The sequence below is a fragment of the Protopterus annectens genome, chromosome 14.part0, assembly GCF_019279795.1.
Source record: "Protopterus annectens isolate FY-2018-M chromosome 14.part0, PAN1.0, whole genome shotgun sequence".
Classification (NCBI taxonomy): Eukaryota; Metazoa; Chordata; order Ceratodontiformes; family Protopteridae; genus Protopterus; species Protopterus annectens.
Window position 1 is genome coordinate 997,979,565 of NC_056748.1, and position 22,507 is coordinate 998,002,071.

Here is a 22,507-nt window from a genome sequence, read left to right on the forward strand (position 1 = left end):
TACCACTCCTTTTCGGATGCAGTCTGAACATGGCAGACCCCCTCCACTGTGACTCAAGCACACTACCCGCTTCCACACCCATCACTTCACCTCACCCTCTCCCTACCCTCCTGGCAGAAGATCACCTCAGAGGGCTGGGTCCTCACCATCATTCAAAAAAGTTACTTTATGACTTGGTGGACACTACCCCCCTTCCGGGGGATACCCCAACGCCCTCCAAACCAGCTTCATCTCTTCCCCTCCATTCTCAATCAATTACTGGCTCAGGGCACCATAGAACGAGTACCACCACAACAGATAAACAAGGGATTTTATTCAAGGATGCTTCTGGTCCCCAGGAAAGATGGTCCTTGGAGACCAATCCTGGATCTGTCCTCAACCTTTTCCTCAATGTTCACACCTTAGAATTCTCACCTTGCATCAGCTCTTGCCCCTCATACCAAGCCAGGCCTTTATGGTATCCCTGAACCTAAAGGACACCTACCTTCACATTCCAATTCACCCCAGCTACAGGAAATACCTACGTTTTTTCAGTAGGTTCCTTGCATTTTCAGTTTTCTGCATTACCTTTTGGGCTCTCCACAGCCCCCAGGGTGTTCACAACATGTTTAGCCCCAGTGATTGCCCACTGCAGAACACAGGGTATTCAGATGTACCAATACCTAGATGACCTGTTAATACTGCACCAGGACCATCACACCCTTTATGATCACCTACACCAGGTGACCAACACCCTGGCAGACTTAGGATTCACTGTGAACCAGGAAAAGTCCCACATGACCCCTACACAAGACCTAGTCTTCTTAGGGTGCAGGATCAGAACAGACAAGATGGCAGACTTCACCCCCTGCCAGAAGATAAGACACCAGGCATTACTTCAGGAATCTCATCACTCTTCAAACACTGCCAGCCAGAGAATTCCTGAGAGTCCTGGGTCACATGGCATCCTTGATACCCATGCCCCCTCTCGCAAGGCTGCATATGAGAAAGATTCATTGGGTACTAAAGACTCATTGTAACCAACATTCTCACCCTCTGGACACTTTGCTCCCTGTCCTACCATGCCTGAAAAAAGAACTGCAATTGTGGATTGCAGCTGTCAACCTCAACCAGGGCATACCATTTCAGATGCCTCCACACTCACAGCAAATCTTCACAAATGCCTCAGATTTGGGCTGAGGGCAGTCTTACTGCACAACCACAAACTAAACAAAGTACAGGGAGAGTGGCCTTCACTCAGACTAAGAGACCACATCAGTGTCAAAGAGATGAGGGTCCTTTACCTAACATTACAGACCTTCCAACAAGTCCTCCTACCAGGCATTTTGAAAGTAGGCACAGACAATATGACCGTCTTGTGGTACATAAACAAGCAGGGGGGGACAAGGTCGTACCCTTTTTGCAGCTTAGCCATACAGATTTGGACCCTAGCATCAACACTCCATATCCACCTGCAAGCAGTGTACATTCCTTCAGCAGAGAATGCAGTGGCAGACACGCTCAGCAGAACCTCTGCACCATCTCACGAATGGATGCTTCACAGAGAGGTATTTCTGGAGCTTATACACAAGTCAGGTATTCCTCAGGCAGATCTGTTTGCCTCCTCCCAGAACAGGCAGATGCCTCTGTTTTGTACAAGGGATCCACACCCCCAGGCTTGGAAAGTGAACGCCTTCTCTGGGCTGGGATGTATCTCTATGCCTTCCCCCCTTCACACTGATTCAGAAGGTCCTTCTGAAGATACAGAAGGACAAACCAAAAATCCTGCTGGTGACACCCTACTGGCCAAGACAGCATTGGTTTCCCCTTTATCACCTTTTAGCCAAGGGCAATCATCACAAGTTACCCCACCGCTTAGACCTACTCACACAAGACAGGGGATCCCTCATACACTCTTAGGTGACCAACCTCAAACTCACACTGTGGGAGATACGGTTCTGATCCCCTTCAGACACCTGTACTCAGGGGATGTACTCAGTGTCCTGCAGGAGGCCAGGAAACCTAGTACCAGGAGAAATTGTCAAAATGGAAAAGATTGTCCAGGTTTTGTCAAAAGTAAAAACAGGACCCTTTACTCATTCCTGTACCCATGGTCCTTTCTTACTTGTATGAGCTTCTACATTCAGGACTGATGTACTCATCGGTTAAGGTCCATTTTTCAGCCATTTCAGCTTGTCTCCCTTTGGTACCTCCATTGGCATCCAGGTTAGAGGTTAAGCTCTTCTTGAGAGGGGTCCTCCATATCAGACCTCCTCGTAAGCCAATACCTCCCATTTGGGACTTAAATTTTGTCCTTGAGAAACTTGCCTTACCACCATTTGAGCCAGCTCATTCAGCATCACTGGAGCTATGTACCTGGAAAACTGTTCTGCTGGTGGCCCTCACATCCACCAGGAGGGTATCAGAAATTCAAGCCCTGATGGCCACCTCTTCTTACCTGATCTTCCATAAAGACAGGGTCTCCCTCAGAACTAACCCTTCCTTCATGCCTAAGGTGGTTAATGAGCTATCTTTAAATCAGACCATTAACCTTCCTGTCTTTTCCTCAACCTCAAAACTCTTCTGAAAGGACCCTATATTCCTTGGATGTCCACAGACTACTTAAGTGTTACCTAGACAAAACAAAACCTATTAGAAGATCTGACCAGCTGTTCATCTTCTTCCACCTTAGGGCTTTGGGGAAGACCATCTCAAAACAGACTACATCTTCATGGATCTCAAAGGCTATCTCTGCATGTTACTCCCTTCATTGGAAAGTTCTGTCTGAAAATGTGAAAACTCACTCCACTAGGGCAGCTGCCTTCTTCAAGGGGTAGAATACACTTCTATTCTAGAAGCGGCTCCCTGGTCTTGAGTCCACACCTTTACCAAGCATTATAAACTAGATTTGGTCTCCAGGGCTAGAACTAGATTTGCTAAATCCATCTTTCATGGTCTCATAGACCAGGGACCACATCCTTCCTCCCAGGCACATACCTAGAAGCTTTGGTACTCTCCTTACTGTTATGAATACTGCAACGTGAGAATAGAAGGACATAGAATAGTTGTGTTAGAACTTACCATAACTTTAGATGTCCTTCTCTTCCATGTTGCAGTATTCAGTCCCACTTTCCTAACCCCCTCTTTTCCTATTTATTCACCTGATGGGACATATCCCTCCTTCAGTCTTACCTCAGCAGCAGGCACATGCCTCCAAGAGGCACCCCGCTGGCGTGGTCTCGCATGTGGGTCTGACAAACTTTCCCCCTTTATCTTCTTGCTTACCAGGGGTACTACTGTATGCGCCAGTCCATTCTGAAGTGGATACATAGAAATGTCACACTTGTAGCCAACGTCGGTTTATGGCTCTGACATCAAATGTCGCATGTACCCCAGCTCCTAAGACTTTAGTATACTGGCCAGATGTCCAGTGCTGCAGGCAGCAACCTCCCTACTGTTATGAATACTGCAACATGGAAGAGAAGGACATCTAAGGTTATGGTAAGTTCTTACACAACTATTCTTTCTCCGTGGTCATCACAATAATGACCTTAACTCTGTCTAAAAAGGGTGAATTCTCACAAGGCTTTTTCTCTCAAAAAAGCCTCTTAATTAGTCATTAATACTTAAAGTAAATACATTTGTATACTTGTCTTGGAAGTTATATTAATGCATAATTTCTCAGTGCGATTTGTGTTTAAAAATATTCAGTGCCAAAATACTTAATGTTAAAGGGCTGGGTTTAGGAATGCAAGCCAACTCCTCGGGCCCTCCCAGACAGTGGACACACGAAGGGGACTGGGCCAACACAACATTATGCCCACTTTTCAAATTATAAATAAAGAACAAACTGTAATTTGGCTCAGTAAGCATTCATCTGATTAACCTCTTTCAATAAAAGGACTGTAATCTGCCAGCAGAATGCATTTTTTGTGAGAATTGTGTAGCTGGGATAGACTACATGATTAGGCACAATGGAGTAAACAGAGAGGAGAACCCAGAACGGAGTACCAGGACTGCAATGAAAAGGTGCAAAGGACAGCACTTTTTCAGATTACTCCGACTTTATATGGCATGTCTGACTCCCATGGTCCAAACAAGTGATACCTTAGCTTGTAACCTTTGGATACAGATTACTTACACAATCCCTGAATGTGCAAGAATTTCTTCCTTTAGCCTTTTGTAGTCATTGGCTTGTGCAGATTCCAAGAAAAAGTACACTGTTTGGCATTCTTAACTAGAATGCTCCTTTGATGTTGCATAATTTGTCACAGGCTTGTCATGGTGCAAATATTCCCAGTAAGAGTAAAGAATTGATACAGATTGGAAAGTTTTAGGATATAATGATTTACTTAGTTTGAAGAGTGATTTACTAGCCTGGGCTGTTTTACCAGGAGTCTGTCATATCCAAATAGATCCCACACTGTAGAATGTAGTACATAGTACTAGGAAAGATGTTTGAATAGCTTTCTGGGCTAGAACTGAAAATAAAGTTAAACTGCATAGTGACAATGTGTGCAATTTAGAAACATGAAGAAAATGGCTGTTATTGGAAACCATACCGCTCATCTGTTAAGTTCACCTCATATTTTGCCCTGTCACGTATAAATGTTTTGATTTTTTTCTGGTAAATCACTGAGGATTAGTCAGTCACTAATGCCTTACAGGTAACCATTTGTAGTGCCAAGACTGAGTAAGTCTTGAAATGCAGAGACTGGCCAAAAGAACAGACTTGCATATGCTAAGTCCGAGATGCCACTTTTCGGAATACTCCCTTTTCTTCAAGGTATGGTGATTTCAGAGTTGGTATATGTATGTTCAAGGGGTGTGGGGGACTTGAACCCCCCCCCCCCCACAAAAAGAAGTTTTAAGGAGAAGAGCGATTTTCAAGAGTTGCTCTTTTCTGTTTTTTTTTTCTTTCTTGACATTTTAATAGGGAGCCGTCGTATATCAGTTTTTCATACTTCATATTGTCCAGAAAACACATACTACCGAATAAAAATTGTCACTGATTTGAATATTTTGTCTCCACATTATTTTTGACTTTGTCCAGAGTTCTTGAGCAAAGTAGTTGAGAGGTATGCTAGAAAGGCCAGGTGTTGGCATAATGATTAAGGTCTTTACCTCACAGACAAAAGGTACAGGGTTTGATTCTGACCTCTGGTTGTTTGCTGTAATAGTTTGAAAAAGGATAGCCTAGTATTTACTTGTGTTTCAGTGAACTGAACTGACAGCTTAAGTAAGCAGGATGGTTACTGTAACAAAATTGATATTTCACTAGATCCAAAATAACAGAATAAATCTATAAAAAGACAGCACTGCCCACCTTGCATGATGGAAGGAGTAGTTTGTCATGATAGATGTTGGGTGAAGACTGGGGATTTTGATAAATAAGGCTTGATGAAAAAAAGTTCAAAGCCCTGTACTTTAATGTGCCTGAAGGTACAGATTTCTCTGAATTTCCGTGGGTATTCATCAGCATCTAAATTGGTTTCGAGAACAGTTCCCCGATACTTGAGGGGCTTGCTGTAGTTGTCAAATTGTTAATACAAGGGATATGATGTCAAAGCAAGGAATAACTTGATGCTTAGACAAAGTAAATTCATGCTGATCAAGTGTAAGTATAAATTCAGTTGCAGAGTTGAACTATACGTGTGTTCTGTTATCAGAAGACTTAGAACCAGAAACTGAGGAATTAAGAGCCAGAATACAAATGCATTGACCCAGACTTCTCAGTAACAACCAGAATGCAGATGCATTGACCCTGACTTCTCAGTAACAGCCAGAATGCAGATGCACTAACCCTGACTTCTCAGTAATAGCCAGAATGTGCAGGTGCATGGACCCTGACTTCTCAGTAACAGCCAGAAAGCAGATGCACGGACCCTGACTTCTCAGTAACAGCCAGAACGCAGATGCAGTGACCCTGACTTCTCAGTAACAGCCAGAACGCAGATGCATTGACCCTGACTTCTCAGTAATAGCCAGAATGTGCAGGTGCATGGACCCTGACTTCTCAGTAACAGCCAGAAAGCAGATGCACGGACCCTGACTTCTCAGTAACAGCCAGAACACAGATGCAGTGACCCTGACTTCTCAGTAACAGCCAGAACGCAGATGCATTGACCCTGACTTCTCAGAAACGGACAGAACGCAGATGCATGGAGCCTGATTTCTCAGTAACAGGCAGAACGCAGATGCATGGACCCTGACTTCTCGGTAACAGACAGAACACATATGCATTGACCCTGATTTCTCAGTAACAGGCAGAATGCAGATGCATGGACCCTGATTTCTTTTTACTAAAACTGTCGGATGTTATTTTGCTTCAAAAATAGTTACTGGAACACAATGTAGAATGATACTAGAATGAGAAGAAAAGTCAAGGTCTTTGAAATATTTAAGCAGTTGCTAAATGAAGTATTTTGATACGAAAAGGCTGTCTTCTTGAAAGTGAATGCCACTTGGAATTGGTACTGGTGCAGTAATTCTTGAAAAATGTAAACCATTTGCTTATGGGTCAATGGCCTTCATGGAATGCCAGAAAAGGTATACTCCTATAGAAAAAAAGAGCTGTTTCCCATTGGATGTAAAAAGTTTTATGACTATACTTATGAGAAAAATGTGTATGTGAAAATAGACCTTAAGCCCTTCCAGAGTATTTTTAAAAAAGTTCTTGTATAAGGTACAATCAAGACTGTAAGAAGTATTTCTAAGGCTGCAAAAGTAAGTTTAATAGTGAAATACAAACAAGGCAGTGAAGTGTGTATAGCAGATGTCATAACTTTTTTTTGTCTTGGAGATCGAAAAAATAGAAATTAATTCTGTAATTACACAGTTTTACCAAACAGAAACTGAAATTAGAGTGATCCAGAGTTCAGAATGATTAAAGCTATAACAGTGAAATGTTGGTTAAATCAAAAATTTGTGGTAAAAAAAAGTCCTATTTTTCATTTAAACAAAAAGAAAATATATATATGCAAGCTCTGGTGTTTAAAACAGTGTCCGATCACTGGGTAAAGAAATCTTGGCAAGAATGCAAGTCAGATTTGGGAATAGTAAAGTGTAAAGAGCTTGGAAAGTATTACACTGTCCAGGTATGTCAGTGCAGACCAAGCAAGAAGTTAAACTGCAGTATGTGCCGTGCATATTATAATAATCCTGAAGTGAGAGCATCTTGCACAGTGCCAAGAAGACCACATTGCAAAGACAGAACAAATTTACTTCAGTTTATAGACTCTTTTCAAACTTTCCAGAGGTCCTGAAGTTGTAGGATATAACCAAGTATGAATGCGGTCAGTGAATTGGGGGAAAAAAAAACATTTTTATTAATACTTTTATGTTCAGGAAAGTTATTGTAAAGTTAGAAGTTTGTATTTTAATGGAATATCTCAAGACTGTATTGTACTTTTAAACAAGAACGCTCTTTACTCCTGTCAGTTTAAAAGTTGTTTAAAGTATTTAAAAAACTTTTTTGTATGGAGAAATTGTGCTTATTTTACTTGTTAGGGGCTGGCAAGTGTTTTAATGTGCTTTTTAGTGCGTGTTTGTGTGAAAAAGTTGACTTTTAAAGGCTGCTTTATCCGGTTTTGCTACTTGTTTTCTGCAGTTAAGAGGCACTATTTTCAGCTTGACTATGGTCGGTTCTTCCAACCACAATAAGAAAAAGGCTAAGTGAACAGCCTTTGCCACCACAGCAGGCTAGCAGTTTGCCTCAACTGCAGGTGGGTGACTCTGCTGTGGCCATTTGTTATACCTCAGACCACTCATCTTTTACCTCGGATGCCTGTGGTGTAACACCTACAGCCACTATGCACCAGGGGTTAGCCATGTCCTCTGCAGCTGTTGGGATCCTGTAAAAAGGCAAGGGAGAGACACTCTTGTTGATCCTGGGAGAGGAAGCAAAGAAGGCTTCCCTGTTTTGTCAGAATTTTGTGCCCATCCCTGGGGACCTTACTGCTGCCATTTATAACATTGTTGTTCCTATATTTTTTTTTGGATATCTGTCAAATCTTCGAACGCTACATGGTCGAGACCAAACGTTTGAAATTTTGAATGCTCGAAGATAGACTTTCAACGGCACCGTATGGTGCAGATAGGGAGAATTTCCTTTTTCTGCACTGGTGTGTTCTCGGAGTTGGTATATTTAAGTAGGGGGGGTGTGGGGGTGCATGGGGGCTTGCCCCCCTGCCTACACTGTTAGTGATTTTTCTGTGTCTCGACCATGTAATGTTCGACATTTTGGATGTTCGAACATTTAACATAGACCCATTTTTTTCTGTCAAAAAAAAAAAAAAAAAGAAAACTGAACATGTATCTACTCTTCCTCAAATTTCCTTAGACAGGAGTAGTTTACTGGGTCTGACTCAGGGTTTTATTCAGGATTTTTTGATCCTTCTTATTTATTGCTTTCTGGTAAAAGGAAGCAGGATACCTGTTTCCTGAAGAGATTCAAGATTCTGAATCTGGACAGGCAGGTGAAGGGACAGATACAGGCTTTCTCCTCAGTTTTCTGATTCAGACTCAATATGGGAGTTCAATTTCTCATTCTCCCTTTGGGGTTCGTCTCCGTTTGAGATTATTTCCAGAATGTGCGAGTGTTTTCAGTGGCAACACACTGAGGTTTCTCAGTCACTCAGAAAATTTTATGAGCTGTTACAGAAGGAATTTCTTGAACTTTCACCATTTCCTCAAATTCTGCCAGCTTTGAGGATGTGTGCATCTCTTCCTGTATTTTTCCTGATAGCCACCCTGATGCCCCTAAAAAGGCAGATAAAATGTATAAAGTTCCTCCTTCTTAAGTTTCTATGCACTCTTCCTAAACCTGACCTAGCATCTATAGTTTGTTATTCCTGCTTCTGCTAAACAGTTAATTCTAATCCTACCCTTTCTGATAAGGATGGGGAGATTATTGATGATTATGGGAAACAGTATCTGCTCCTGCAACTTTGATTTTCAGAATTTTGAATTGTCAGGCTTGCATGTTAATGCTTACTCTGACTAATACTGAAAGTATGAGGAATGTTTGGTCTGAAGTTTCTCCTTGAGAGGAAAATGTCTGCTTTAAATTGTTTCATTTACTGTACGAATCAATGCTCTGTTTACAGTGTGCATATGACTCATTTGATAATTCTTCCAAGGCTATGGCTTTTGGCATTGTTTTGAGAAGGTTTTGTCTGGCTCTATTCTCAGAACCTCCCAATAGGATGTGAATAATAAGAGATTTTTCTCTTTAGGATAGAAATTCCCATTTCTGGTTCCTTTGCTGCAGAGGTGATCAAATAGTGTGAATGAAAGGGGGAGTGATAGAACCAGTTCCTCTTTTCCAGGTTGGGAAAGGTTTTTGTTCAAGGATGGTGTAATGCCAAAGAAAGAAGATGCTTGAAGACCAGTTCTGAATGTTTCTTCTTAGACCTGTTTGTGATAGTGTCGAACTTCAAAATAGTCACATCACAATCTTTTACCTCTTCTTTCCTCATCAGGTTTCCTAATAACTCTACGTTTAAAAAATGCTTATCTCATTCCTTTTCATCCAGAATTCAAGCATTAAGGTTTGTGTGTCTAGATCACTTTATTAGTTTTCTGCTTTACCCTTTGGAATATCAACTGCATCAGGAATGTTCACTAATTGGCTAGCTGCAGTTATAACACATTACAAGCTACATGGTGGCCATTTACATTTTTCATTATTTAGATGATTTCCTTATATTTGCAGAGTGTTTTCCAAAGTGTCAGGAATCTCTTACTTGGCTGAGAGATATCTTACACTAGCTGCGATTCCAAGGGAACATTCAAAAGTCCTTTTTATCTCCTTTATACATTATTGTGTTCCTGGAGTGTGAGCTGGACACCTCAGTTCAAAGAGCTTTTGTGTAATGGGCAGAAACAGATCTATATCTGTTTCTAAGGTTTTCCACTCAGACTTTGGTCACTGTAAGGGAATACCTCAGGAATTTGGCTCTCATGGCATCTGTTATTATCCTGATAGCTGTGTCAGGACTCCATATGAGAAAGCTACAGTGGTATCTGAAGTCTCTTTGGTCCCAGCATCAACATCCCCTTGTTTATTCAAATCCCAATGCTGGGGTTTGTCAATAGAAATATTACTTAATGGAGACAGCAAATATCTCTAAATCCAGATCTTTTCTTATGCCTCACTGTTTCAAAGCCTCCAGTAATCATATATGTCTCAGACTTTGCTTGAGGAGCAGTATAATAGTGTAAAGTGTGTGGGATACCTAGAACAGATTCAAGCATGTAAATATGAAAGCAATGCTTACCGTGATCAAGCTACTCAACTCTCTGAACCATTTTTGGTCCCCAGGACTTTGTCAAGTTGTTCCACACTGTACCACAGTCATGTGGTACATCTTCAAGCAGGGGAGAACCAGGTCATGCCCTCTTTGCAGACTAGCCATGTTAGGTAGGGATATACCTTCACAGTGCAGTTTCACTCTACAGGCATTCTTCATTCCATTAGAGCAGTATTGTGGGCAGACAGGCTGAACAGGCCAGGGTAGACCTTCAAATATTCAAACTAGATCAGGGGTTCTTCCAAGATTTGTTCCATCTGTGGGGAGCTCTTCCTAATAAGACCCATTTGCCTTCTCCCTAATTAATCAACTTGCAAGATTCTGCTCCAGGACTTGATGCTAGAAAGCCTGGAAGACGCATGCATTTATCTTTTCCTTTTTCTCTTTCTTTGACTGACAGGAGTTATTGTTATCTAGGGTCTTCTGAAGATTCAAAGGAGTGCCCCAAGATCTTTGTGGTGACTCCTTTCTGGCCCAGGCAGCAGTGGTTCTCCCTTCTTGGAAATGGTCCGGGGCAGTTACCACAAGCTTCCTCACAAAATGGATCTACTCACTCAAAATCAGATGTATTTGATACACCCTGACCACAAATCAACTTCAACTGACTGCCTGTATGATAGGATCTTATTTTCCTTTAGGTATCTTTATTGAGGATGTGCAGCAGGTACTAATGGAAGCAAGAAAGCCTGCTACTAGAAAATCATGTATTAGCAAATGGAAAAGGTTCTCTAGTTGGTGCCAGCAACAATGTAACTAGCATCCATTCAGGGCTAGTTATCCTGTGGTTTTACAATGTTTGCATGAGTTATTTTCTTATTCCTCCATCAAGGTTCATTTATTGGCAATTTCAGAATGTCTGCCCATGGATCTTAATTTTGGCTTAGAGAAGCTATCACTTCCTCCATTTGAACTAGCTAAGCTGGCTGCTTTGAGGTTCTTAACATGTAAAACAGATGTTCTTCATCTCACATTGCTGCAGTCCTAACACTTGGGTAGTCCGCTGTCCCTCGGTCGGCCCGAATATCAGAGTATAAGGCTGACGTCGGTCAAGGCGCATTTGACTGACATCAGAACGTCAGGGTACAAATGCGCATGACCGACGTCATATCCTCAGTCTTTTTTGCCGCATGGTCCAATGCAGAAGCAGTGTTGCAAGTGCCGTTCGGCGTTCTGAAATTTTTCGAATTCGGAGTTTCAGACCGAAGTCAGAGTTGGTTAAGTACCCCGTTGGGGAATATTTTGTTTTTTCTTGCCTCAGTGGTTTACCGGATGTCAGAAAAAGTGAATAACTGTATTTCTTGTGGGAAACAGATACCGCATAGGGATTACCATAATTTGTGTATACCTTGTTTGGGACCTGAGCACGACGTTGTTGGGTGTCGCTTTTGTGCTAGGTTCAATAAACGCACTATAAAGCGAAGGTTGGATTGTGCCAGGTTGGTCTTTGGGAAGCGGTGTAATTACAATATGCCGTCGGATGCTCCGACGCCGGCTTCCTCAAAGAAGCGCAAGGACAAGGCAGTTAAACCTAGGTTAGAGGAGTCGTCCGAACCGGGCGCCGGTTCTTTAGAGGCGTCAGTGGAACCGGTGGTTCCAACGGAGGCCTCTCTGGAGTCCCAGAGAGAAACTTTGATTTTACAGGATGTGGCCTCCCAGGAGGCAGGTCAGGCTGTAGGGGCTTCTCAGATATCTGTACTCCCCTCCCTTCCTAAGGTGTCTAGGCCCTCTCTTTCTGCTTCCAAGGCTTCTCCTAGAGGCAGGTCTAGTTTAGCTTCTGTGGGTGTCACTCCTAGTTCTTCAGGTTCTGTGCCCAAGAAGCACATGCTTAAAATGGCAGAAGATTTAATTACTTTAATTAGAGGCTCTATGCCCCCTCCTGATAAGAGGCCTAGGATGGAACCAGTGTTGGGGGATTATGAGCAGGCTTCGATGTGTCTGAGTCTTCGGCTGAAGACTTGCAGGAGTATTCTCATTATTCTGATTCTGATGTGGATGATTCTACTCCTTCTGCTTCTCCTCCTGAGGATTTTTCTTTTTCAGAGACCCTTCACTCCATGAGAGAGCATTTTAAATGGGAAGGTCAGGACTTCTCTGATTCCAGGAAAAGGCTTAGGGAATTTTTGTTTTTACCCCAGCATAGGCCTTTGGCTATACCTCCTGTTCTGAATGTGGTGGAAGATGTGTTTGCAGAGGCTTCTCTTAATCCTGATTCTTTGCCTCCTGCTCCTGTTAAACCTGATAGGTATTACCGGGTGCCTGAAGCTCATAAGTATCTTTTTAAGAGTCCTAGGGCAGACCCAGAAACTGTTAGCCAGGGGCCTAAGGGTGTTGAGGCTTCTGTTGTCAAGAATCCGGTTCCTGCAGATAAAGAGGCCAGGGCCTTGGATAGATGGGGAAAGAAAGTTTATACTTCTTCCACTCTAGCCATGAGAGCTTTGAATTGCCAGTTTCACATGTTGAAATATCAAAATTATCTCCTTTCGCAGTTGAAATCTAAGGTTGATGCTCTGGCGGAAGGTATTGATTGTAAAGAGTTACAAGATTTAGTGCATGTTTCTGAACAGGTGGGTAAGCATTCTTTGCAATGTGGTTTTGATGCTGTACAGGCCTCGTCTAGGGTGGCTGCCACTGGGTCAGTTCTTCGCAGGCATGCCTGGCTGAGGGATCAAAATTTATCTGACCATGTTAAAACTAGGATTTTGGATGCCCCTTTGCAATCTGATGTCTTGTTTGGTTCCCCTGTTGAGGCAGTTTTAAAGAAAATGGAAGACAAAGCTAAGTCTATGCAGACTGTTAAAGATTTTTTGCAGGTTCAGCCTCCAAAGTTTAGTAGAAATTGGCCTACTAAGGGGTGGACGTATCCTTCTTATGATTCTCAGTCTAGGGGTAGATCTAGACGTGGCAGGGGCAGAGGTCAGGGCTCTTTCAGGCCTAGAACAGGGAGTTCTCCTGCACAGTCTTCGGGTGAGGGCAGAGGTCAGTCCTTTCGTAAACAGACCCAATGACCTACCTTTTCAGCTGCCAGAACCTTCTCGGCTGGCAGCACCTTTGGGAGGAAGGTTGGCACTTTTCAAAGAAAATTGGAGTTTGATTACCCAAGACAGATGGGTATTGGATATCATACATCACGGTTACAGGTTTTATTTCCATACCTTGCCTCCTTTCAAAGGCATGCCAGACATTCCTCCTCAACAAAGAATAGAGGCTCACAAGCAAATTTCTCTGTTACTCCAAATAGGGGCCATACAGCCGGTTCCTATGCCAGAAAGGGGCCTAGGATTTTATTCTCGCCTGTTCCTTGTACCAAAAAAGGGGAACACGTGGAGACCAATTTTGGATTTATCTATCCTCAACACTTATCTGGACATTCCCAAGTTCAAAATGTTGACGTTGCAACAGCTTTTACCTCTGCTGGGCAAGGATCACTGGATGGTAACATTGGATCTCAAGGAGGCTTACCTTCATGTTCCTATCAGGCTAAGTTGCAGGAAGTATCTGCGTTTTCGGACTGGGACTTCTCACTATCAGTTCTCTGCATTGCCCTTTGGCTTATCTACTGCGCCCAGAGTATTTACGAAAGTTCTGGCTCCAGTGATAGCTTTCTTCAGGCTGAAAGGAATACAAATCTATCCTTATTTGGACGATTGCCTGATTCTGGCTCAAGGAAGGGAAGAGCTTCTTCGTCATTTGGAATATGTGATAGCAGTGCTAAGATGCCTGGGGTATTCTGTGAACGAAATAAAGTCCAGTCTAGTACCCTCTCAAGACATGTGCTTTCTGGGTGTAAGACTGAATACAGCATCCCAGATGGCCTTTCTAACCCCGGACAAACAAAAGAATCTTTCCCTTTACTTCCATCATCTATCTCTTCAGTCCGGCTGACTGCAAGGACAGTCCTTCAAGCCTTAGGGTTCATGGCATCTTGTATTCTGGTGCTTCCCAATGCCAAACTGCATATGAGGAAGTTGCAATGGTATCTCAAAGATGTATGGACACAGCACTGCCAGGATCTGGACACTGTCATTCAAATAATACCTTGCATTCAAAAGGAATTTTTGTGGTGGGCTCAGGAATGTCACCTAAACAAGGGACTCTCTGTGACCCGACCAGAGGCGAGTCAAATTTTAACGACAGATGCCTCGGACAAAGCTTGGGGAGCTCATCTAAACGGAAAGTGGATACAAGACAAGTGGCCTGTCAGACTACAGCATCTACATATCAACTTGAAGGAGATGTTAGCAGTCCAGTTTGCATTAATAGCTTTCAAGGATTTACTTCTTCCAGGGCAGGTGTTGATTCTAACAGACAACACAACTGTCATGTGGTACATCAACAAGCAAGGGGGAACACATTCTTATCCTCTGTGCAGGCAAGCAATGATTTTGTGGGAGACTGCTCTCAGTTTACAACTAAGTCTTCAGGCAAGGTTTCTGCCGAGCACAGAACTCCTTAGCAGATGTGTTAAGCAGACAAATCATGGATCCCCACGAGTGGAAACTGGATCTTCATGTATTTCAGAAATTGACAGTGTCCTGGGGAACTCCAGACATAGATCTGTTCGCTTCTCCACTAAACCACCAGCTGCCAAAGTTTTGCACAAAGAGGTTTCATCCCACAGCTTGGAAAGTGGATGCTCTTTCTTTCAGTTGGAAAAATCTTCATGTGTATGCCTTTCCACCTCTGCCTCTCCTCCCAAAGGTACTTCTGAAGGTCAGACAGGACAAGCCAAGGATGATTTTGATAGCTCCAGATTGGCCTCGACAGCACTGGTACCCATTACTGAGAAGTCTAGTACGGAAGCCTCCATGGCCTTTGCCTTTGATTCCACATCTGTTGTCCCAGGAGGACAGTCATTTGCTCAATGTCAAACTTCACTCTCTTCACCTAACAGCCTGGCATATTCTGTTTTAAACCATAGAGGGTCTCAACTTCCACAACAAGTTTTGAATGTGATTTTGGAAGCTAGAAGGCCTAGTACAAGGAAAGTATACACAGATAAATGGAAGAGATTTTTGTTTTGGAGTGCAGCTAAGGATTTGGATGTTTCTGAGCCTGATTTAAGTGTGGCTCTTCAATATCTTACTGAGTTGTTGGACAAAGGTTTGTCCTTCTCTTCTATTAAGATTCATGCTGCAGCAATTTCATCTCACTACGACTGTGACCCACCATTGTTTTCTCATCCTTTGTTCAAGCAATTTCTTAGAGGGGCAAAGAATATAAGACCCCCACGAAGGGCTCCTACTCCTGCTTGGGATCTCAATTTTGTGTTGGAGAAACTCACTCTACAACCTTTTGAGCCTGCAGCTACTGCTGAGTTGAAATATTTGTCATGGAAGACTGCTTTTTTGTTGGCCATTACCTCTGCAAGAAGGGTTTCTGAATTGCAGGCCCTTATGGCAGTTGAGCCTTTCTTAATTTTCCATAAGGATAGGGTATCTTTACGCACTAATCCTTCCTTTATGCCTAAAGTGGTTTCTAGTGTGGCTTTAAACCAAACTATTCATTTGCCTACTTTCTATGCAAATCCCCAAAATAAAGGGGAAAAGATTTTGCACACTTTAGATGTACACAGGCAGTTGCGATATTATTTGGACAGAACTAAAGGGTTCAGACAATCTCAGCAGTTATTAGTTTCTTTTGCTTTGTGCTCTCAGGGCAAGCCCGTGTCAAAACAAACTATTTCTAAGTGGATTGGATTTTGCATTGCTTTCTGTTATTCCCATCATGGCAAAGAGATTCCAGCTGGGATTAGGCCTCATTCCACTAGGGCTACTGCCACTTCAACAGCTTTTTGAGGGGTGGCAACTAAGGATATTCTGGAGGCAGCCACTTGGAGTTCAGTGCATACCTTCTCTAGGCATTACCACCTTCCACTATACTCTAAATCCAGGGCTGGTTTTGCCACTGCTGTGTTGCAGGGCATTTTGGCAGCTCCTGCTGCATTATAGTTTAGCCATCCTCCCTTACCTCTGCTTTGGGATTCTACCCAAGTGTTAGGACTGCAGCAATGTGAGATGAAGAACATAGTACAGTTTTGTACCTACCATAAATGTAGATGTTCGAAGATCCACATTGCTGCAGTCCAATTTACCCTCCCTCCTTCCCCTCTGTAGTTTGAGGTGGTTGTGTGGGTTGGGTTATTCATCTGAGGTATATTATGTATATTGTGTATATTGTATATATTGTATATATTGTACATATTTTTGGTGTTAGGCTGGTTGGTTGTTTAGTTGTTGTCTATGGGTTTTGACCTTTCTTTTTAGGGTCTTCTGACATCTGGGGCAAGAAAAGACTGAGGATATGACGTCGGTCATGCGCATTTGTACCCTGACGTTCTGATGTCAGTCAAATGCGCCTTGACCGACGTCAGCCTTATACTCTGATATTCGGGCCGACCGAGGGACAGCGGACTACCCAAGTGTTAGGACTGCAGCAATGTGGATCTTCGAACATCTACATTTATGGTAGGTACAAAACTGTACTTTTTGCCAATTGCTTTGACCTCAACAATGCTTGTTATAGGTTCATAGGTAAGTACTAGGCTATCGGCCCAAGGGCCTACGTAAGCCTAGCCAACAAGGCTCCCTGGCTTATGCCATCCAAGAAAGTTATTTTCCTGTGCCACTGTCGAGCAGCGACACAGAAGTGATCCCCAGGGTGTATTTCCTATTTCCCATCCACTCATCAAGATTTTTCTTGAAGAGTGCTAATATGGGTAGCCTGTTCCAGAGTATGGGAAGTGTCTGGGACAGGAATCTATCCCTCCAGCATGTCCTGTTTATTGTGGTGACAAGGTTTAGCTTCCCTAGAGCGTGTAGCTCGGAGGGATTGGGATTTCTTTAGGTGTAGCATGTCCAACAACTCTGGGTTTGACATAGCTTTATATGTTAGGCAGAGATCACCTCTGAGTAGGCGATATGCTATGGAGTAAAGTTGGAGTTTTTTGAGGTGGTCAGTGTAGGGCATTTGTTTGAGGCTAGTAATCCTCTTTGTGAGGTACTTCTGTGGCCTTTCCAGCTGCTGCAGATGTCTTGTGAGGTACATTCCAAAAGGGGCGTTGTACTTTATAATGGGTCTAATGAGTATCGAGTAGAGGGGAACAATGACCTCTTTTTTCCTGGATGAGAACCCTTTTATGATGTGTGCCACATAGAAGGACTTCCTGGCTACTGTGGCGATGTGATTATCAAAGGAGAGACTACTGTCCACCTGGGTCCCAAGGTCTCTTATCACACATTCAGTGTTAAATAGATTGCTGCTTATGTGGTAGTTCATGGGTACAGAGTTTTTACCAAAGGGGATGGCACTGCACTTTTTCGCATTGAGTTTGAGGCCATGGCTCTGACACCAAGCATTTGTCTCAGTGAGGCCCTTCTGCAGGATGTCCACATCATTTGAGGACTTGACTATGGCTCCTAGTTTGCAGTCATCTGCGAACTTCGTTAGCCAGAGGCCTTCTGTGTTAGCTTGTACTTCAGAGAAGTAGATACCAAACAGGAGAGGTCCCAGGACGGAACCCTGTGGTACTCCACTTGTCACTGCTTTGAGGTCAGATTTGGAGTCTGCAACTTTTACAGTGTGGGTTCTGTCAGTGAGCCAGTTGGCAACCCATCTTGTGATGTAGGGATTTATACCTAGTTTAGTAAGTTTAGCTATAATTCCGGAATGGGGGATGGTGTCGAAAGTCTTGGCGAGGTCAAGATAGGCTTTGGTGACTGCCTCAAAGAAGTCGATCAGGTTCAGGAGGCAAGATCTGCCTTTCACAAACCCAAACTGGGTGGGATCCAGAGTTTGGAGATTATCAATGTATTTGTTTATAAGTTCCATGATGATACATTCCATGGCCTTGCAGACCAGGCTCGTCAGGCTAATAGGTCGATAGTTCCCGGGATCAGTGGTGGCTCCCCCATTGTGGAGTGAGATAACTGTTGCTGTGCGCCATTCAGTGGGTACAAAGCCTGATGCGAGGCTATTGAACATGGTGCTTAAGTGGGGAGCCAGTTCATTCTGAAGTTTGCGTAAAATGCAGCCTGGGATGTTGTCCGGTCCCATGGATGCTGTGTTTTTGGCTTTAGAGAGTGCAGCTTTTACCTGCGTAGTTGTGATTACAGGGACTCTGCATTCTTCCTGTATAGATATGGGCCCTTTAGGGGGTGAGAGGGGGGTAAAGTTAGCACTGAACCTGTCTGCCAGGATGTTGGCAATATCAGTTGGTTCTGTAATTTTCGTGCCTTTGTGCTGTAACTCAGAACAGATCTGAGTGTTGCCATCAAGATTCTTGACATAGCTGTAGAATGCTTTGTGGTTGTCCTTGGAATTAGTGGCGATTTTGTTTTCGTAGCTAGCTTTGGAGGATCTTATAATCTGTTGTACAGTTTGTTTATGGCAAGGGACCACCAGATTGGCTTCCTTTTTTTTTTTGGTTCTGTTTGGGATAGCACAATCCATGTACTCATGTAAGTGCTTATAGAGTGCATTTGTGTAGGATTCAGCAGTTGTAACTGTATTGTCCATCTGCATGGGTGTCATGAAGTTCACCACTTCTGTCTTAAGAAGCATGAAGTTGGCTTTGGAGAAATGTTTTACCGTGGTTTCCTTAATGGGGTGTGGGGGGCGGGATGTGGAGATCAAGGGTGATTAGCTTATGGTCGGATCGGTCCAACGAGGAGTTGACTTCAGGTGTGGAATACCGGTCACTCATGTTGGTAATGACTAGGTCTAGGATATTGTTGCCCCTGGTGGGGGTGTGGCTAAGTTGATCTAGGGCATTGGAGTTTATGAATTCCAGAAAGCATTGAGCTAAGGAGTTGGTACACGAGTAGTTTTCCCAGTTAATGGTGGGGTAGTTGAAGTCACCCATTATTAGGGTGTTTGGTTGAACCCTAATATTTTCCAGTACATCAAGAAAAGAGGACTGGGAATCCTGGGGCATGGTGGGGGATCTGTAGCAAGCTACAATTTGGATTGCAGTTGTTCCCAGAGTTAGTTGCACTTGGATAACCTCGGATGCATTATGCTGAGCAACTAGCCTGGAGGTGTGGATATCCTTAATGAATATGGACACACCTCAGTCTTTGGTGTTTCGGTCCAGGTTACATGGCCGAAATGTGTGGTATGAGTTATAGCCTGGTAGTGCAGGGGTGCTCTCTGGAGCCTTGAACCAGGTCTCAGTCACAACACAGATATCGATGTTCTCCATTTTAAGGAGTGCCTCAAGTGAGTGCATTTTGAGATTTAGACTTCTAGCATTGAGTAGCATTACCCTCAGTTTTTGCTTGCCTGTTCCTGTTATGGTGGTGAATTTGTTATTTGATCCCTGCCTAAAACAGGCACTATAGGGGCAGCAAGAGCCTTAGCCAGTATCCGGAATTCCAGGGGGTGACAGGTGCAGGCATTCTGTGGCAAAGCATCGTGGTTTGCCGACCATGTCATCCCAAGCAGACAGATACTGGATCCCCTTAGAATGACACCAGAAGCTTAGCCAATTGTTGAAGTCAATTATTTTGTCCTTGTACTGCAGTATCATTCTGGGCAATGGCAGAATGCTACTCAGGGCTAGGGTCATAACTGCCTGGGCTACAGGATCGTAGAGCTCTTCCATGTCTCTTTTCATGTAGTCCAGGGAGGTACGTCTCAGGTCATTCACACCAACATGGACAATGACTGAGTCATATTTGTACTTGTTGTGGAGTGACCTGAGTGCGTGGGTTATGTGGCGGATCCTGACACCCGACAGGCAGCTGACAATAACCTTCTCCTTGTTTAGCCTTGTGAGTGGGACATGAGTGTGCCTGACTATAGAGTCAGCTATGACTAGTGTGTTGGGTACGTTGTTTTGCCTTATTGGCTGTGGTTGAGTGGCACAGTGAGTCTGTGGGCTATGTGTCATTTGGGTTGTGTTGGGGGATGGAGGTTGCTTGCGTTTCTGCTTTGGAGGTCTCTGTTGCTTAGACAGATTATTATTGAGAGCCTCCGCGAATGTTTTTGTGTTACTATGTGTGGATTTTGGTGGTGTAGATTTAGTGAGACTATGTGATGAGTGTGGTGTGGTGTGGTGCAAATGTTTTACCTTCTCCTCATGACTGTCAAGTTCAGTCTTGGTTGGAGAGAGCTTTACCTCCAGCTTGGCTAGATAAGTGCATCTCTCTCAGGTTGTAATGTTGGGTGGTAGGAGGAGAGGGTTGTTTGTGTACATGAGATGCCCAGATTCATCAGGTAGACAGGAGAGAACACTGGGAGCTGACCCTTGGACATGCCTGAATAAAACACTATTTTCCTCTAGATAAGTGAGGAAAGTGAGTACAACAGCTGTTTTTCTCTAAGCCAGTGAGAAAAGCAAGTACAAAAACTGTTTTCCTCTAAGTAATGAGGAAGACTGAGTGCTATAGTAATTAGTAGCTTATTTAGTGCTTACACGTACTGAACAAGTGCTAAGCATGAATAAGCAAATTTAAGTGCTAAAACTAAGAATCTGTATCTGCACTAGACGAGTTACAGGACAGAAACAAGTGCAAATGCAGGCTTTCAAATCAGAAAGTTGAGAGAGATAGAAGATTGCTCAAATGGCCAATAACTACAATTTCTGGGCCAGAACCACTCCTTATGTGGTAGACAGGTTACCTAGTGCTTACCACTCCCACTGATAAGCTAGAAGGCTTCCCTCCAACACAGAAAGGCTTGGGGGGCTCCGAATCTTACATACAGTTCTAGATACAGCAAATCTGTATCTGGAACACTAGTTACAGGAAAGGTAGGAAACCTACCTCCACCCTTCCTTAGCTTTGGGAATCAACCCAAATGTGATGACTGCAACAGTGAAACACGAAGAACATAGTGCAGTTGTGTACACTTACCATAAATGTAGGTCTTCGAGTGTATTCACTGTTACAGTCCTGGTTACCCTCCCTCCAGCCCCCTGATTGTCTTTGCTTTCACCTAGCCTTTTTGGTTTGGCATGTCTTATACTATGTGCATTTGCTTTTTGCTGGGGGTGTTCCTCACATTATAATTGCTTCCAATTTTGGGGGCACCTGACATCTGGGTCAAGAAAAACTGATGTAATGGCGTCGGCTGCATGTTTTATACCTCCTGATGACCTGACGTCATGGAAGAAGCGATAGCATCCGACGCAGAAATCCCAAGACTCTGGTATTCAGGCCGACTGAGGGCTATCTGCAGGCAGATAACCCAAATGTGATGACGGCAACAGTGAATACAATCGAACATCTACATTTATGGCAAGTGTACACAACTGTACTTTTTGTTAGTATACATAGATATGCATTTAATATTTAAATGCTAGCAATATTGATAAATGCGTATACCTGGGCCTTAGTATTGGATGATTACTCAAACTTATAGGTCAATAGCAGAAATTATGAAAATTCAGTACTTTTGCTTGGAAGTGCCTACATGTATGTACTTTTGAACTGGTGCTCACATCCAGCATATGCTCCCACTGGCATCGGACAGATGCTGTAGGTGTATGGACTTGTCAAAAGGACACACACACACACACACACACACTCTGAGGATGTTCAGTGTTACTAATCTTTAAAGAACAAGATATAGGAAGTATTGGGAATTACTTTCCCTTCTCTTGTATAGCTTTTGGAGTTTATCCAAAAATCAAGAAAAGCTGCTGTATATGTTCATGATTGTTTTGTAAGAAGGTATTCACTAGCATATGAACATGTAATGTGGTATTGAGTGAATTAATGTTAGGAGAGGGGAAGAACCTTTCTCAAACCCAGTGGCAGCAGCATATTTCTACATGACAACCATGACTGAACTTCCGGGTGTTCACTACAGAAAAAAACTTTATGGAATAAATTAAGATGGTCAGAGGCAATGAGACTACAATTTGGGTATGTTTCTAGCTAATAATATTATGAAGATTGATATACAGAGCCGGTTCATTGTCATTTAGATGCTATTTGTGTTTGTTACATTACCTGGATAATTTACTCCTTTGTATTATATGCTGGCACTTTACAGAACAAAGTTGGTTGTCCGACATTTTTCTGAAGTAACTAAATGTTCATGAAAGATGTTTCATGGTGATTTTGAAATTTTTGTTGAAAATCTTATATTAGTCTGTTCAAGAATGCACATAAATACTTTTTTTTATCAAATGTAGAATGTTATTGTATTTATGCATGTTTAATGGAAGTCTAGAAAAAAACTGAAATGATTATATGTGAGTCATCATTTTG

The 22,507-nt window shown here is 43.0% G+C and overlaps 1 protein-coding gene across 3 annotated transcripts in view; it reads left to right on the forward strand.

The window, feature by feature from the left end:
- Nucleotides 1-22,507, forward strand: part of CHUK (component of inhibitor of nuclear factor kappa B kinase complex) — a 1,226,492-nt gene that overhangs the window by 977,893 nt on the left and 226,092 nt on the right. The gene's annotated exons all lie outside the window — the stretch shown is intronic.